A 17,944-nucleotide genomic window follows, 5' to 3' on the forward strand; every position below is an offset into this window, starting at 1 on the left:
CCGTCGCGGAGAGCTCCGATTGGGCAACGCCGGACGCCCAATCCGGGGGGGGGGGGAGCAGGAACGTGGCGGCCGGCGCGAGGCGGGGCTGGCAGCGGGAGGCGGGAACGCAGTTGGCGGGGGGGGATGGTGCTGATGGCCGCCTCGGGCAGCGCGGGCTGAGGTGCGATCCGGCTGCCCTTTCCTTTTTTTTAATAACTTCTCACAGCATTTCATAGAAATGAGGAAAAATCAACTGTTTAGCGATTCAAGGAGTTCCCAAGTGGTTCTTGATAGCCACTGGGTTATGCGTGTGGGAGAGAAGGGGGGTGTGAGCTGTAAATAACGACGCCTGTGGTGACAGAGAGCTACTAAAGCAACGGGGCTGGTACTGCTCGCACCTTCCCTCTCTCTCCAGAAAATACTGCTCGATACTGTGGAATGATGTTTTCCCACAACGTTTTCCACTTCAGAAACAGTCTTGTGGCTAGTTAATGTCCTTTACTAGCTTGCAGACCATTGGTTTGGGACCTGGAAGCCCTGGAATTGATTGTGCATGAATTCATGTGAGCAGTTCAGTAATCACGAGCAGCTTACTATAAAAATGTAAGCAGCCTTTTTGATGGCACAACTGAAACAAGCACACGATACTTAAAGTCCAGTTGAAAACGTGCCAAAAATCTGTACAAAAAGAACCTGCAAGCTTGCTGCTCCGTGTCCTGTCTGGGAATACCTCAGTGCTGCAGGAGGAGAGCTGTCTGGGACTAGACCTTTGACATTTATATATATATATATATATACACACACATATATATATACACACAAATGTGCCTGGTTGTCAGCAGGGACACGGTGCCCTGACTGCATGGCACAGGCCCAGTGTCGTCACCTGCGTGCTGTCAGGAGCGTTTGTGTTACGTGTTCTGGTGCCCTGGCTGACGTTTCCCTGAGTGACGTGGAGCTGCTGGGAATGCAGTCGTCCTCACCTTTTGCAGCTTGGCTGAGTGTTATAGCACAGCTAGGTTTTTATAACACAGCTACAAGGGCACAGTTTGCCCTTTTGTTTTCTGTGAAATATAATTGTGAGAAAGAAGTAGTCTGTGACAGGGGAGGATGCCATTCTGTGCCCCTTTATCCCCAGCAGCTGTGCCAGCCGAAGAAGCTGACACCACCATCTTCCTACTGCCATCTTCATGCTGTTCTGCCACGCTACTTTGGCATTTGAATAAGAAGTTGCAAGGTTGCAAGATAGATCAGTTTGTTTTCTTGTATTTAAAAGGCATGCTTTTTTTCCCAACTACTAGGAACAGTGAAGAAGGGGAGCATGGGGGACAGGTGGAACCACTATTGGCATCAAAGAAAAAAGAAGCTGGGTGGAAGCGTGCCCTTGGTGCCTATGGTAATATAGGACATACAATGTTGTTTTCCCCTGTCAGGCACAATGCCAAGCTCTTTGAGGGCTGATTTAGAATACACGATAGTAAAAATATCTGTGGCCAGGGTGCCCAGGCAATAATCCTATCACTATTGACTTTATCAATATGGGACGTCTGAATGCAGGAAAATGCATCTTGGTGTATTCTATGAGATTAAAATACATTTGTTCACTTTAATGCAATGACTAAGTTTGTTCTGTTATGATTTCCTGCTTTATGTCTATTCAGTTTCTTCTTCTGTTACAATTTACAAGATGTCAATGCATTTAAGATTGAATCTACTTTTTCTGGCTTTTGCTTTTTAACCTTTTCTCTTTTTATTTAATTCCTTTGGGTTTGGGGGGGGGGATTTGGGGGTCTGTTTAGATCTGACCTCCACTGGGGTTGGCTACATATCTTCTAAAGCTGTTTGATTGCTGTTTTAGGTGGTTTAAGAAATAGTCTTTGGATGTTTAACAGTTACTTCAGTTTAAGCATTCAGGAAGCTGCAAGGTTTGAAAACCACTTAGGATTTCAGTATTGCAAGGGAAGTAGTTGATTTAATCTGGAATTGAGAAACGCAGTTCTCTGCACTGGACATAGTATGGCAGAGTATGACTGTCTTTGGCTACCATTTTGTTATGCTGTTCCAATATGGTAGTAAAAATAGGTCCAGCAGGTCTAGGGAGGTGATTGTCCCCCTGTACTCGGCTCTGGTGAGGCCGCACCTCGAGTACTGTGTTCAGTTTTGGGCCCTGCGCTACAAGAAGGACATGGAGGTGCTCGAGAGAGTCCAGAGAAGGGCGACAAGGCTGGTGAGGGGTCTGGAGAACAAGTCTTACGAGGAGCGGCTGAGGGAGCTGGGGTTGTTCAGCCTGGAGAAGAGGAGGCTCAGGGGAGACCTCATCGCTCTCTATAGGTACCTTAAAGGAGGCTGTAGTGAGGTGGGGGTTGGTCTGTTCTCCCACGTGCCCGGTGACAGGACAAGGGGGAATGGGCTAAAGTTGCGCCAGGGGAGGTTTAGGTTGGATATTAGGAAGAACTTCTTTACTGAAAGGGTTGTTAGGCATTGGAATGGGCTGCCCAGGGAAGTGGTTGAGTCACCATCCCTGGAGGTCTTTAAAAGACGTTTAGATGTAGTCCTTAGTGATATGGTTTAGTGGAGGACTTGTTAGTGTTAGGACAGAGGTTGGACTAGATGATCTTGGAGGTCTCTTCCAACCTAGACGATTCTGTGATTCTGTGAAATAGGGAGAATTTGAAGAGGGCTTCTGTATACCAGAATGCCCTTGATACTTTTTTGGTGTTATTCTTTTATTATTTCATGGAAGGTTATTGATGCTACAACTCCCACTGGTAGAGCATTAGGTAGTGAAATGTCTCTGATGCAGGAGTCCTAAATTCTGCATCCTGAGCCTTGCTCTTCTGTCTCTCTGCTCTGGGAAGTGCAATGACAGATGCTACTTTTGCCATTAACAGCAGAAAGTTTTACTTCTTCAGAGTAAAAGTGTGTAGAAAGGCTAACTTATTAGCACTAGTTTCTGTTTCAACCACAGAGTCAGATGGTAAATTCAAGGCTGTCCGAAGTAACTGTTGGTGCTAAGCATTTTTTTTTTCCCCGCACAGTTCTGTCCACCACAAGCAGCAGTAGTGACAGAAGCCGTATTAAAGCCGTATAACTTCGCAATTGAATTGGGGAAAAAACACCTAGAAATGAAGGGTGGGGGAATGTCTGTTCTCCATGCCTTTCTGACCGTGGCAGTGGTGTTATTGAGAAAGTCATGTTTAACTAGCACACCATGTGGTTTCCTGTGACGTGTACAAGTACCTGCTAGCCACTGAAATGAGGCTGCTGAAGTAATTTTCTCTGTTTCTCAACAGCAGTGAGTTAATAGACATAACCACAGACCTGAAATGGAAATGAAATAGTGATGGTAAATTTAAGAGTGTCATGGTTAAATGCCTAATTTATCTAGAATGGGGGGGGGGGGGGGGGGAAGTCTGGGGGGGGATCTAGGCTGTGGATTTCATACGAAAGTGACAGGTAAGAATGCATTTAATTCACTGGTGAGACTCTGCTGTGGTTCATGTCTGCTTGAGAAGGCATTGGTTTCCAAGGAATTGTATGAGGTTTCTGTTAGCCTGGCGTATGGCCCATGCATTTTCTTTCTGTGTTAAACCTGTGCCTGGAATCTTTCCCAAGTTTGAACAAGTATAGTTCGTGTTCTCAGTGGTTAATACTACCCAGGTTTATTTATATGTGTAAGCAGTTGGAAAGTCTGTATCCAAATGTAGTTATTGGCTTAATTAGTTTATCAGTTATGGCCATATCCTGGCTTTCTGGATGCTTGTTCTGTACCAGTTACGTATTTTGTTGGGTATTGGCCCCTGTTGTAATAAGGCTGGACTTTCTCTCAGCAAAATTACTTCCTTACATTTAAGCCGTGGTATGAGTTTCTGACTAATATGGGTGTAGAGGACTTATGGATTTACGGAGGAGTTCAGCACGATTCCTAGGTGAAAATTCAGTAACCTTCAGGCTGTTAATAGTACTTCACAAATCTAAAAGTGTGCAATTACAGGGTTGTGGGTTTTTGTTTGTAATTGCTCATTCTGTCTTCTAGTCAGGGAGAAATATTTGTCTCAAAGTGTGCCAGATCTTTTGTTGTTAACAGATATGGAAGTTGTCTTACTCTAGTAGTTGATATATGGGTCTGATTTATTAATCCCTGTACAACTGAGGTGAACTTACTGTTGTAAGATACCTCTTTCTACTGCAGAACTGCAGTAGCATTGTATATTATTTTTGGGTACTACAAGCCTGATGAAATCTAGAGCAAAAGACTTTGGATAGAGCTAGCCCAAAAGTTGCAATTCACAGCTGAAAACCGCTATCACTTTTAAGAACCCCTTCCTGGCTGAGCAGAGGGAATATTTCTAATCTGTTGCCTTGTAAGACAAAGGTGTGAATTCATGAATAAGTTTCCATGAATGAAATCACAACATGTTCTTACATCATGGCAGCTATTCTGCACAAAGCTTGAGATCTCAGCTCTCGGCAGGGAAAAAAGCAGAAAGATTTTGAGGTTCTAGAAACAAGAAGATCTTTTTTTTTTTCTTCTTGCAGGTCCCATGTTGTTGTAAATCCTGCTGCTTGGAGTGGAGAAGACATCCATCATAGGTTTGACTATTTCAGGATAGTTTTCACATTCAGTTTGACAAGTTGACAAGTACTTTAGCTTAGTTATGCTGCTTATTTTTCTTCCCACACTGTGGCTATTTCATTTCAGGCTGGAACCTGCTTTAACTCAAGGGTGGAGGGGTTTAACTGTAGGGTGTATCCTTGGTTTTCTGGGGCTGCACCAATGCCCCCTCACACATCTGGCAGCACAACCACAGCCATGGGGTGGGATGTGTGCCTGTCTTGTGACTGGGAGTGCCTGCAGTTTGGTCTCTTGGTGGATGTGCTTCTGGTCATGTCCTGTGATTAACTGGAACAAAAAAACTGGTGGATTGTTCTGGTTAGCTATTAGATACCTCTTCAACCTGTTCTGGTGTTAGTTATAATTACATTACATGTAACAAGAATGTATTTATTGCATTGCTTGAGGAAAATTTCATTGCACTAGTTAATTTAGAGAGGTAGAAATGAAATTTATCTTCTCACACTGACAAAAAAAAATCTAGAATAAAGAAGAGTTATCCTTATTACTGCTATTTATTTTGCAGTAGTAGGAACTCTGGGACCTCTTTCTATTAGGTGCTGAACAGTTCAGACACAGAACAAGAAACCTCCGTCTATGCAAGTTGTAACTCTAAAGCTATCCTGTCATCTTCTGCCTGTCCTTTCTTGGGCATGTATCTAGTTGGCCTTCTGCTGTAGATTTTGTTGTATGAAGCATTAATTATTAGACTGATTATCTAAGGTTAAAAATGTTTCTGTGTATTCTAAGTGAAAAGAAAAACAAAATACTGTGAACTTAGGGTTGAAAAGTGTGAGGATAAAGAAATGCTTTCGTAATGTAAAATTTTATTTGCTGAATTTTAATAAGACAGCTCCTTTAGAATAACAATAATAAATTTTGATCCGATCAAAAAGGATTCTGTTGCAATTGGATGTGTTTTATGGAGGTAAACATGCTTAACCAGATGCAGCTTTTAAATTCAACAACTCTTAAACTTAGCAGCCAAATAATCTGAAAACAGGAATATATAGGTTGCAGTGCAGCAAAACATTTAAGCATTTGTTTAGATCTAGGACTACTGTTTTTGAATATCTCTGTTTCTCTGAAACTTAAAATATATTTTTCAAAAGAAGTAAGCCAGCGACTCAGGGCTTACAGTTAGAAATAGGGGAAGGAAGGCTTCTTTGACAATTTTAGCTTTATGTTGACAGTTTTCTCTATGTAGAGGAAGCTTTACACGCATGTTTAACAAAATCTGGTAAAAATGCAGGGTATTCTAGAAACAAAGAAGGGAATGTGGTCAGAGAAACAGGTGTGATCTTGCTGCCTAAATATTTATGGTTATAGCTGAGGCAAGAGCTATAATGTATTCTGGAGGAAAAGACACAGTGAGTTGAGGAAGACAGCTTAGTTTCAAAAAACAAGTTTCACTCTTTAAGGTGGAGGGAAAATCAGATGAATACTGGTACAGCACATGAGGATAACTTTAGACTTGCATCAACATGGAAATATTGCAAAAAGATGAGGAATGATATCTTGCTTAAGAAGGAGGTAAGACCTCTTAGCTTGTAAAAGCTCCCAGCTGAAATGGGGGGGGCTTGGAAATGACATAAACTGCAAGAGAAACAAGAAGTAAATGGTGGCGTACTGTGTTTGCAGGAACAAGTGTGTTGCTTACACCACTCTATGGGTTTCTGATTTCCGTTAAGGGAAAGACTAAAAAGTAGAAGGAAGGGTTTGTGGTAAAGCATGTACAGTGTATGCATCTCATAACAGTTTCATGTTGGGCAAGAAGTACCATAAATGTCTCATTAAAAGAAAATCTACTTCTTTATTCATGATACAGTTTTTATTTTATTTCCCAGGTAAATCAGCATTTTATTATGTATTTTTCAAGTCACCTGAGGTTTATATAATGGCTTTCTGGTCATAATGAATATGAGTAACTCCTGAAAATCAGGAAAAAGCTGACATTCTTCCAGATATTTATAAGATTGTGGTAGTCGTTCTAAAAAATGCCTGTTCTTTAAAATCGTATCTACTTTTTTTCCTGTCATAATTACATGCTTTTAATTATTGTTGTTATTGCAGGAAAAGTCAGAGCTAAACAGAGGGCTTTATGCTTGGGGTGTTTAAGTTTCTTGTTGTATCTACTTATTTTTAATAAACTTGTGGCTAATGGAGTGCAGTCAGTGGTAGTGTTTCCCAGGAACTTTTATCAGGCTGCTCTGCTTCAATGTTACCATAGGCGATCCCAAAAAGGGTAGAAAATGATGTGGGAAAGCTTGCTGGTGAAAGGGGATTACTTAGTAATAAAATTGAAAGCTGACCTTTACTTCCAGAGCAGCAGAGGCTATCGCGATACTCAGCCGGGTGATAAAGCAGCAAACAATACATTAATATGTAAACTGATTTGCCTTGAGGAAAAGGTAATCTTAATGTTTCATCCCAAATAGCAGGCTTCAGACTCTCTTCTATTCCTCCAATTGTGGATGCGTAATAAGAAAGTTCTGTGAAAATATCAGTGCTCAGTGGAGGCCAAAATATTAAGTATCAGAAATGATGGAATTGCTAGGAAAACGAGAGTACAAAATGCAAAGGATTGTTATGTAAATATAAATGTTATATAAATCCCTTGTATACCCGCATCTTCAATATGGCACGCAGATCTATTCCCGTAACACAATGAGTGTCATGCTGTAGGTAAAAAGACATGTTCACTGTTCCTCATAATACAAGCAAAAAGGCCATCAGATAAACAATCAGCTGGCAGATTCAACAGTGTGTGCTGAACACTGCTATCTCTGTTTTGCTGGTTTAGCATGTTCTAAACTGTCTGTTCTATGAAATTATCCCACCTTATGGGCTGGGTTGCAAATCAGAGTTAAAATATAAGCTTAACTGCTTTGTGGGGAGAGATGTGGTAGGATCTGATGTATCCGAGAGTAAAGTTCAGCACACGTTTTTCACTTTCCTGTGTGTTGTGCAAAGTACAGGTCTGCTCTTATGGGTGAAAAGTGCTATTACCTTGCATCGTGAATTGTACAAGCCAAAGGTCTTCATTTTCTTTTAGGCTTTTTAATTAGCGGTGCTTAGTTCCCAATGAATTTAATTACAGACAAAACAACTAGCGCTATTAGCAAAACTTAGTGTTAAAAATACAAAATGCATAGCTGAAGAGTTACCAGTTCTAGTAAGAAAATCTTGAAGGGGGGGGGTGGGGGGGGACGACACTTGTTAGTGCAAGGAGGTGCAGCTGTGTAAGTAGGTGTGTGAGAACATGGGAGTGTGTGTGACAGCAAGACTAAGCGTACATGAGCAAATGGCCACGAGGGAGGTGTGTGTGAGTGTAGAGTTGCCAGTATGAGTGCGTACTTGTGAGTGTAAGCATGCATGAGTTTGAGCCAACGTGCAGGTGGGTGTGTATTTTATGAATATTTTTCAGGAAGTTGAAGATTTAAACGAGAATTTACCACCTTTCCTTTTTGTGCTCTGTAGCCAAGCTCGTGGAGAAGTGGCTGTCACTCCCCTGAATCCTCTGTGCGTCTACAGTCTGCTTTTTCCCTGCTACCATTCCATGGGGAATGTACTGGAGACTGAGTCTTCTCATGAAACCATCACAAGAGCATTTCTGGTCTGGAGACCATTTCCCTGATCTTTCTAGACATTCCACAGTGTGAAGCAATCACCCTTTTGTCCATGCTACTTCTGGTTATGCTGAAGTGAAACATGCATATTTGTCAGTACTGCTCTACAGATGTCCACAGTATTTACAGTTTTGGAAGTTGAAAATAAAACAAAGGAATACCTTGGTCTGCTCGTCAAAACAATGAGTTAGACAGAGGTGTGTGTTTCCTCACACGGGAAAAAAGGAACAGTATGTAGCAAAAAGTGTTACTGGTGCCTTTGTTGGCCCCTATATTATCTTGTTCCTGAAAAACTTGCTGAGGAAATTTGAATGTTACAATAATGGGAGGCTATGGCTTGTTCCATCCTGCATTGGTTTGGACCCTGGCCATCAGGAAACATTTTGTCTACATCAGAGATGAAACACTTACTCTTTAGTAGTAGTATGATCAAGAGGTGTAAATACTCTGTAGCAAGGGCTGACTTTATTACAGAAAAGGAAACCATCCCAACTCTTCCTTTCTTTGAAGCTTTAAAAAGGGATTTCTGCAAGAGGTGTCAGAGGGACCTTGCATGCTTTGTATTGACCTGTATAAACCCTAGCTAAACATACAAGTAGCTTAGAAGTAGTTTCATACCGTCACAAGTTGCACTTTATCAGCTACTGTTCTTTATTCTTTGTCAATTCCTACTTTTTTAATACTGCACTGCAAATATCTTTCCTTACCTCAAAAGCAAAGAAATGTCACAAAAATCAGACTGGGTAAGAATATCTGAAAGAGTACTGCGTGTAATTTGCTTGTCTCTGCCAGGGTGGGTGTTTAAAAAATGAAAATGCAGACTTCTACCTACTGTAGAGGAATAGAAATAAATCATAATTCAAGACTGTTCTAAAGAAGTTATCTATCCTGGAGCAGGCCAATGGACAGACCAGCATAATATTTTGTTGCATAGCCTGAGCTTTATTTCAAAAGACAATCTGTACAGACACGTGCTTTGATATCTAACCGTTAATTTTATTGACTATCAGATTTGGATGGGAAGTTGTACTTGACCTGAATGGTCTATTTGTTGAGAAGCAAGAAATGTTAGGAGCAAGCACCATTCTGGAAAAGAAAACCAGAAGCTTTCATTCTGAAATGGTTGATACAGCTTAAAAGTGCAAAAACTGCACTGTGACCCAATGCCTATGTGCTTCCTAGAATTGCTTAGCTACAAGCTGCTTACCTTTCTGGTGTTTATGTTGGAATAATAGATAGCTAATGCCACGTACCTTTGTGGGACTTGCTGCAGCTGCTGGAAATGTTTACAATTGTGAAAGGTGCAGCTGGGAATGTTTGTGAGACAGGCTGACCTGCAAAAATAGATCAGGACAGCAACACTTCTTCTGGGCTTTATTTCATTTTCTGTTATTTCTTCTGGCCTAACTTTCCCAGCATTGCGCTTCCATATTCAGACGTTCCACCAACGAAAATGTAAAATGCAATGTAAGAGCTTTCATCGGCATATCTGAACGCACTCTGCAATTGTTCCTTGTCTCACAAAGCCGCAGTTAGATAATGTCCATTTTGCAGGCTGGTAAGCTGAAGCCAATGCAAACTGGTTTGCCTAAGCAAACTGTGTCTGTTGTAACAGTGTTACCAAACTCTTTCAACAAGCCTGGTACTGCAAGCATAGAGCTTCATCTAGGAAATGGTTCAGGTTCAGTTGTCTCATTAGCAGAGGATGACAAGCCTTAGCTAGCAGCAATTCCTCTTCATCTGTTCTTCTCTAGCTTGTCTGAGCCTCTCCTCAAAACTTCTTGTGCAAAGGGACATGTGCAGCCCCTACCAATCCCCCCCAAGAGACACCCTTCCCCAGGCTACTGCAAAGGACGTGGGTTCCATATATTGAGTGAAATTGCTCTCCTTGCAGAGATAGAAGCAAATATTGCTGCTTATATCCTTTTGAGATTAATAGTATTTTCTGAGGCTTTAAGGAACTTTACCAACTGAAGTGACCAGACAAAGGTGTTGGATTTTTTTTTTTAAGATACTTGAATACAGCCTTCAGGCCTTATTGTATCATCCTAAGGCAAAACTACTTAAATTAATGACTGTGGTCATAGGGTCCCTCAGAGGACTCAAGTTCTAGGCAAGAATTGATCTTTTCCATGCATCAAAATGTTTTGACTTCTGTGTCGCTAAGGGTTAGTAGTAACTACCATCAGATTATTCAATTGTTTGAGGGTTTTCAAAGCCAGTAGAGATACCGGCACCAGATTTTTGTAAATCCTCTTTCATAGTAATAGCCTAAAGCTTTTATTCCTAGTGCTTAATGATTACAGAGCGGCATACAGCTTAAGCATGGGTTTCATAAAATAAAAAAAAAAGCTTTCAATATAAGCTCCACCTCTGTCATTTCATCTGTCTGCCTTTTGCCATTAGGCAGGCACGGTGTTTGTCTTTCAAGTCCTTTATTTGCAAAGGTGCTAGTCATGCTCTATTAGTACTCTCAAGTTTCCATGCGTGGCAGTCCATTCTGTGTGCACTTCGTTGAGAGCATAATACAGCATTTGTTCTCTGTTAATGAATTAATGGTTCCTAATGAGTTGCAGAGTTTTCATTGTTACAAAAGCGCATTTTGACTCTTAGTGACTTGGTCCAGGTCACTGACTGCAATGCTATGTGGTGAAATAACTGCATGCTTATATAAGAAGGGGAAGAAGAGAAATACCACAGTGAAAAAATGGGTTTGGTGATTATGCTCATAAAGGATACTGACTTCTTAAAAGCAGGACGCTTGAAATGAGATTCAAAAGTGATGAGGATTTCTGAAGTCATTTAGGGCTCAAGGGGAGTTTCTGGAAGAGCTGTTGGGAAGTTGGATACCTGTGCTCTGGTCTTAACCACGTGCAACCTACCATGTGGTGTGCTTTTCAGAGGCTGGTTGTACTCTAGGGTTTGCTGCAATTCGCCTGTACAGAGGTGTGAGATGGAGTCTTGTCAAACTGCATTATGATACGTGCTGTTACAGAAACAGTTTCAGCTTTTTGCTATGGTTCTTTTTTTTTTCTATGAATCCAAGGTGATAATAACTTCTGAGACTGCATGTAACTGATTCCAAACTTTCAGGGAATGTTTTAGTTATCTGTGAGATCAACCCTGTTAATTTCAGTGCAAAGAGAAAGTGAGTAAAGCTTAATTTCCATTAAGATCAGATTAAAGAAGAATTCTTTAAATGCTTTCAGCAAAAGCCCTCTGCAGCTGTCAGGCTACCTTGCCATTTTCCTTTGAAAATTGTGTGGTGACTGCAGGGTTTATGAATCTGTGGTATTTAAAATATTTTTCTAAGTTATACAATTGAGACTAGGATTTTAGTCTGACTATTCTAACATCTGGAATTTGTGACAGCAATAACTTTAGGAAAGGAAAAAAAGAAAATCTTGGCCTTTTAGTGAAAGCTGTAAGAATTCACTGTATACATACTCAAAGCCATCCAGAGAATTTTCTAAAAGCCTTGGAAGATGATAGCTGTTGTTTCCTGTATTTGGGGGGCTTGAAAAAAGTCCACTTCTGTCTGTCTTTTGAAGAAACTATTAAAGCCTCTTAACCAAAGAGAGATCAGTGATGATCAGTACTGCATGTTCTTTGCTGCTTTAGAAAGTATGGTAGTCAGAAACTACATATATAATGCTTCACTGCATGGCTGGGCCATTTTATAAGACTAACATATTAATCTTTATTCCGGTTTTGAATCTCAGAAAGGATTTTTTTTAAAGAAAAAAATACTTTTCTCGCTTAAACCTTGCAGATTTTAAAAGGCTTTTAGTATCAGATAGGAGACAGGCATTTTACTTCAAAATCTAATGACCAAGTTAGAGTCAGATTTGTTTCTAATTATGTGAGACTAGGAAGGACAGGACGACCTTGCTAACAGAGTACGAACAAATAGCTGGAGGACCTACCTTTACATTAGTTTGGTATTTTAATAAGTAGTTTCCCACAGGTCAAAGATTCAGCTAGGTATCTTTGGGGGTTGCCAAGATGTTGCAGGTGGAATCATCCATTGATTTTAGTTGAACAAAGCAAAGATAATTTTGTATTTAGGCTCTGCTTTAAATGAAAGCAGAGAAAAACATCAAATACCAAAATATTATATACAAAATTAAGATCAGGCTTAATGCTACTGCAATGTGATTCCTGACTTGGGTGAGGAATTCCTGCTCTTCCAAAGGGCTATGCACTGCGCTAATGAAAGTAGTATTTATATTAACTTTTTTTTTTTTCCTTGAAATGTTCGGGATTTAGTTAAAATAGGTAGCAAAAAATTTTTCCACTAGAAAGCTTTAAGGAGTCACTAGACCACTCTGTACTTTCACCACACACAAGCATAAACTTAAATACTTGCTGTACTGTGTCAAATAAGGTATTGTGTCATAGGCAGAATTAGCCTTTGACACTCCATTGAAGTGCCATGCTCTCACCCGTATGGTCTTCCATATCCTTCAGCTACTCTACAGTGCGTTTCTCAAGCAAAGGCCTACTACTTCTTAATATTACATTTATATTTAGAAAATAAGTAATTTTCTTAATGTTAATACTAGGTTTGCAAGTGCTTCAATACTGCTCGAGTGATGCTTTTAATTAGGGTGAGTGCTGTATTTCTTTATGACCTGATGTGTCACTGCTTCATTGCAGAGGAATGACTGTGGATCTTGAGAAGCTTTGCTGACCAGGCGATTCCTCTGACACCTTGGAAGATAAGTGGTGTTCGTAATGTGTTCTGCACACAGATGCTTGGGTGCATAAACCTCGTTCCCATAGAACTCCAGATAGATTTGGTAGGATTACTCTGGTGGGCGAGGAGTATCCATGAAGACAGCTTTTGTAATGAGGCCAGAACTGTGTGGTGTGCTGATGAGTAGTCCTCCTCCTTGAAGTGAGGTGTGTATGTGAACACACGCTACTTTTCTCCTCCCACACACACATGAACTCTATCTAAAGTTGTTTAGGTGAGTTGCAACATGTATTAATAATGTTAGCTTCTTTTTGCTGGGTGCTGACTACCGCTGTCTTATCTGAAAAGTCTTCCACTGAACTCAGAGATCGCTTTTATTAAAACAATATTCAGTTTTGTCCTTCAGATGCATGGGTATCTTTCTACTCATGAAATAACAAAGTAAATAACAAATGCAAGCAATAAGTCCCTTTGAATAATGTGCCAGTACTCTGCTCTTACATAAGTGTCATTCCTAAGCTTGAGATGCTTATTTACCAACTAAAGCATCTTGGCAAGGATTTCAAGCATTTTAAATCAATTCTGCTGCTTCCAGAGCATCTACTAAGTAAAATCTTGAATTTGAATCATTGACCCTTAACCTGATAACCAGTTTTACTAATGTCCTCCAGGAAACACATTGTGTGCTTAACTTCCCTTGTGGAAACTACAAAAAAATTGTATACCAGAATACAAGGATTAAGGGCCAAGCCATGATAGAATTAGACTTGGATGGGGGTATGAAAACTACCTCACTGAATGCATTTGATATGAGCATTTCTTCTCAGCATCGTATACTGTGTGATTATGAACAAACGTATGACATAAGAAATTGTTCCTTTTTCTTAAGGGTAGAATATCTCCATTGATTGCAACGCTTGAAGACCTGAGAAGTCATGTTACTAATGAACCCGGGGTTACTACAAGACTACAGGAAGCCTCAGGCGGTTAGCTCATACTGGAAAGGAATATCAGATTTTGCTGGTGGGGGCTGGGATTGTCCATTGGGCTGCAGGGTTTGGGGCAGCTGGGAGAAGTCCCTGTAGCCTTTTTCTCAACAACCTGATAAAGATCCCTGTGGAAGTCTCATGCTGTAGGATTCCTACGGCTGTTGCTGGTTTGTTTTCTTTTAATCCTTCAATAAAGGGCAATTCTGGTGAGCAGTCAATATGAAGATTTAACATCCTCTGTCTTTAGATGTCTGATTAAGCATGACTTGCTGTGATTGGGATTTCAAGCACCTAATTTGCCAGAAGTCTTCCCAATTACCTCAATTACCTTTACCCAAGGAATGATTGCTATTTCCAGGTACGCATCCTGTTGTCCACAGTTTCTCCCTCGGGTTTTTCTGGCATCATTCTTACATTAATTGTTCTTACTGATGCATACTGTAGGCTATAAACTATCCCATGGTGCTTCCCGAATATGTTGCAGCACTGACACAGCTTCTGCTTGTGTTTTCTAACTTTTCCACTTCCACTCCATTTGAGGAATGTTCAGAAGCTTCTTTTTATTTAAAACCTTCAAATGACAGAAATTGTGCGTGTCTTCAGTTGAGCACAGTCATTCCTATCCAAAACCATTTCATATAATTTCCTCTCTATGCAAGCAATCTATAAAAAGTTATATGGAAAAGAAATTTTATCACAATATTTACAGTAAAACCAGTAGTAAAATATATTAAATTATGTTCTTAGGTTTCCTGGTCCAACAGCTCTTCTAGACATAATTTGCTTGAAGAAATTGGGGTAAATATGAGAAATCTTTTATGAATTTCAAATGTGTGCCCTGTCATGCTATGCCGTAGAGGTGTTATTTAAATGATGCAGGGAATACCTAATTCTCTGTGCCAAGATCTGTAATAGTGTTTTGGCTTCTAGTACCTAAATTCTCGCTTACTGAAACAGGACTTGGGTCCTAAGAAATTAACCTAAAAGAAGATTTTACTTGCACTTGCAACTATTAGTGTCTTTTCTTTGTTGTTGATTTCGGTTGTTGGCTTTTTTTTTTTCTATTTTGGTTTGCAAAGGGGAACTTTCTTATGTTTGAGGTTAAATGTAACTCATACATAGCTGAAATTATTGTGTAGATTTTAAGAGCTATATATAAACCTTACCCAGTGAAAACACGTGATCTATTGCATAACAGTGAAACAATAAAAACAACCATGGCCTATTTATCTTCATTAAAAAATTCATTACCAACACTGATATCCCATTTTTTCCTGAAAGAACTTCACAATGAATTATTAATAACAACATACTATTGAATAAACATCTATAGATGTAAGCAGTAGGTATTTAAGCTTGAATAAACACTTAGAGCAAGCCAAATGAGTATTAATAATAAAATTCAAAATTAACAAGAAAAGGTATTGCGAGACTAATGGAGGAAGTTGTACTGAAAGTTCAACTTGGCATGTTTTTGAGGAAATAAGACTTTTGTTTTGGAGTAAAAAAGAACCTGTCTCCCTCTGCTGGTTTTAGGGAAAAAAAAAAAAAGTTTAAAAAAAAAAAAAAAGAACTCGCTAAAACTTTGATGCAAATTACCAAATGCAAGTTACCAAAACAGCTTAAAACTGTTGCCTTTAAGTAAGCAATAGTCACCTCGAGGACATTAGATCTGTCTTGGTTACTGAAGATTGGTAGATTTGTGTAGCAGTCACTCTGTTCAAGCTAATGGATTCTAAGTATATTCTAAAATTATAATTTAAGATTAATTTAAACCGTTTAGCTTCTAAGTCAAACATCACTGAATGCCATAGCTTTCCTGAAAAGCAGCCTAACATTGGAGACATAAACGTAGATGAATAATTTTCAGTTCCTGCATAGTCTGAGTGTGTATCACAATTAAGCTTTTTTCTTTCAAACTTGAGTTCCTAAACTGCACCATACGTGTAATTCCCAGGCCATAATGCTTTTGAGGGCCACACGCCCAAGAATAGCTAGAGCCCCAAGCACAGCTTGCCAGCTGTAAAAACTGCACAGGGCTTCCTTGAACTGCACGGGCCCTGTGATGTTGAGGCTGGCAGCTTTGGGACGGGTGCTGTGCACCAGCCCCAAATGCATCTGTGGGCTCCTGCAGGGCCATTGTCCCACACTGCTCCAGGAGGCAGCGAGGAGCCCTGACATGGTCTGCGATGAGGACAGTGTTCAACAGGACGGAGGTGAATTTCATGTTGCAGTCCCCACCCTGATGAACAAATGTTTGGGAATTTCCTCGGAATACATGTTTGGGGATTTCCTGCACAAAGTAAGTACCATATTCTGGTACTCGTCACGGTATTTGCAAAGAGGTTTTTGTCCTTGGCGTAATATGTTCCATCTTCCGATTTTCAGAGGAAACATATTTGTCCTTCTAAAATCCCCGTGCTTCTACTAGCAATTTCTCATTCACAAAAAGGATGCTCTAACAATAGGCATCAAGTTTATTGCTTCCAATTAGTAAAGGGCGAGTAGCAATTCCAGCAGTTAAATTAAGGCATTCATCTGTTAAATTTGGAAGGCTTACATAAAATGTGTTTCAGGCTGAGAGGAAAATTAAGGCATTTTTCTTCTAAAAGTTATTTAATTTTTTTTTTTAACCTTCCAGATGTTCCTTCACCAAAACACTTTTTTGTTGTTGTTTTTTTCGTTGGGTATAGCTGTACTTTTAATCTGGGTCTACATCGAGCTTTCTTGTATCCTAAGTATTGTTTTAAAAGGCATCTGCCAGCTGCAGTTTATCAGATTGCCAGTTAATCCCAGTATTAGTATGATTATTTACACAGGGTGATTTGTTTTTTTGCATGTGTTATGTTGGAATTATTTTGTGAAGTTTGAGTATTAGCAGTAATGAGCACAGCACTTTGTCCAAACATTTGAACAAATTCTCTATGTTTATTCTGCCTCTAATTTACAATTTAAATTTTAGTAAAAATACTACTCCATAAAATTATATGGATTTTTTAGTGCTCATCTATCTGCAATACACCTTTTTTTCCCCAAGATGTATTTCTACGAGGTGTTTCCTGAGAACTCTCAGGGCAGCTGCGATACTTGGTGGATGTCTGAGACACCACAGATAGTAACAAGGCAGCGAGACTGCTGAGATATGCACCTTGCGCATTGTACTTACAGCAACACATTAGTAACTTCCTGTGTAAGTAATACTTAGGAACTGACGTCATGTTTTCATGCGGTAATGTGTAACTTGTAATTACCCATTTGTAAGCCAGTCTGCAGGCTATGTCATTGTTCCCTGTATTGACTCAACTGGGGGACAGTGCCATTCTACTTTGAAGCCGGGCTTCTAATGCCGAGCAGTTCTCTCTCAAAGCAGAACCATTAGTAAAGGCCAAGGTATGGAGAATGCTTGTTGGCATCAGGTATAGAGATGCTGTTTCCAAAAGCTGGGTGTTACTGCTTCTAGACCATACCTGATAATTGGTATACATTTAATGCGAATGTCACTGAGAAACTATGAAAGCAGAGGCAAAAATATTGGTGTTGGAGTTGCTCTTCAGTGTAAGGGGTAAAAGCTAAGGAAGGAATAGCATATTCGGTTTGTATTTAGTGTGATAAAAGGAAATTGGTGCCTATTTAACATGAAGTACCTTAAGAATATTTTGCAGTAATGACATCACTTAAAAGGGTGGGATTAAATTATTAAAATACATGCTAAATAGCAGGAAAAATTCCTGATAAGAAGGAAATAATTTCTAAGCGAAAGTCCCAGAAGGTTCTAGTTATCATGGGACTTGCAGGCAAGCATGAAAATGGCCTTCTATGATTGTGCATTAATCAGCAGAATGAACCAAATCATCTTTCCTTTCTCAACTTCTGGTTCACATTTGACCCACTTGTGCTGTCACACATTGACCAACATTATGATGGTAGTTAGTCAATCAAATAGTCATGGTCTTGTTGGAATTCTTGGATATGATAGCTGCCTTTTATTCAAGCTAAGCAGATTAACACTCCTTTGTTTAGTGATGGATGA

At 39.9% G+C, this 17,944-nt stretch overlaps 1 long non-coding RNA gene across 1 annotated transcript; it reads left to right on the forward strand.

Annotated features, from left to right (window-relative positions):
• The first annotated feature begins 746 nt into the window (after positions 1-746).
• Positions 747-14,722, forward strand: LOC121071495. Its single transcript, XR_005820631.1, has 4 exons — positions 747-1,378; positions 4,522-4,575; positions 12,886-13,199; positions 13,815-14,722. It is a non-coding gene; the product is annotated as an uncharacterized LOC121071495 (long non-coding RNA).
• Positions 14,723-17,944: the final 3,222 nt, after the last annotated feature.

Source organism: Cygnus olor, chromosome 5, assembly GCF_009769625.2.
Source record: "Cygnus olor isolate bCygOlo1 chromosome 5, bCygOlo1.pri.v2, whole genome shotgun sequence".
NCBI lineage: Eukaryota > Metazoa > Chordata > Aves > Anseriformes > Anatidae > Cygnus > Cygnus olor.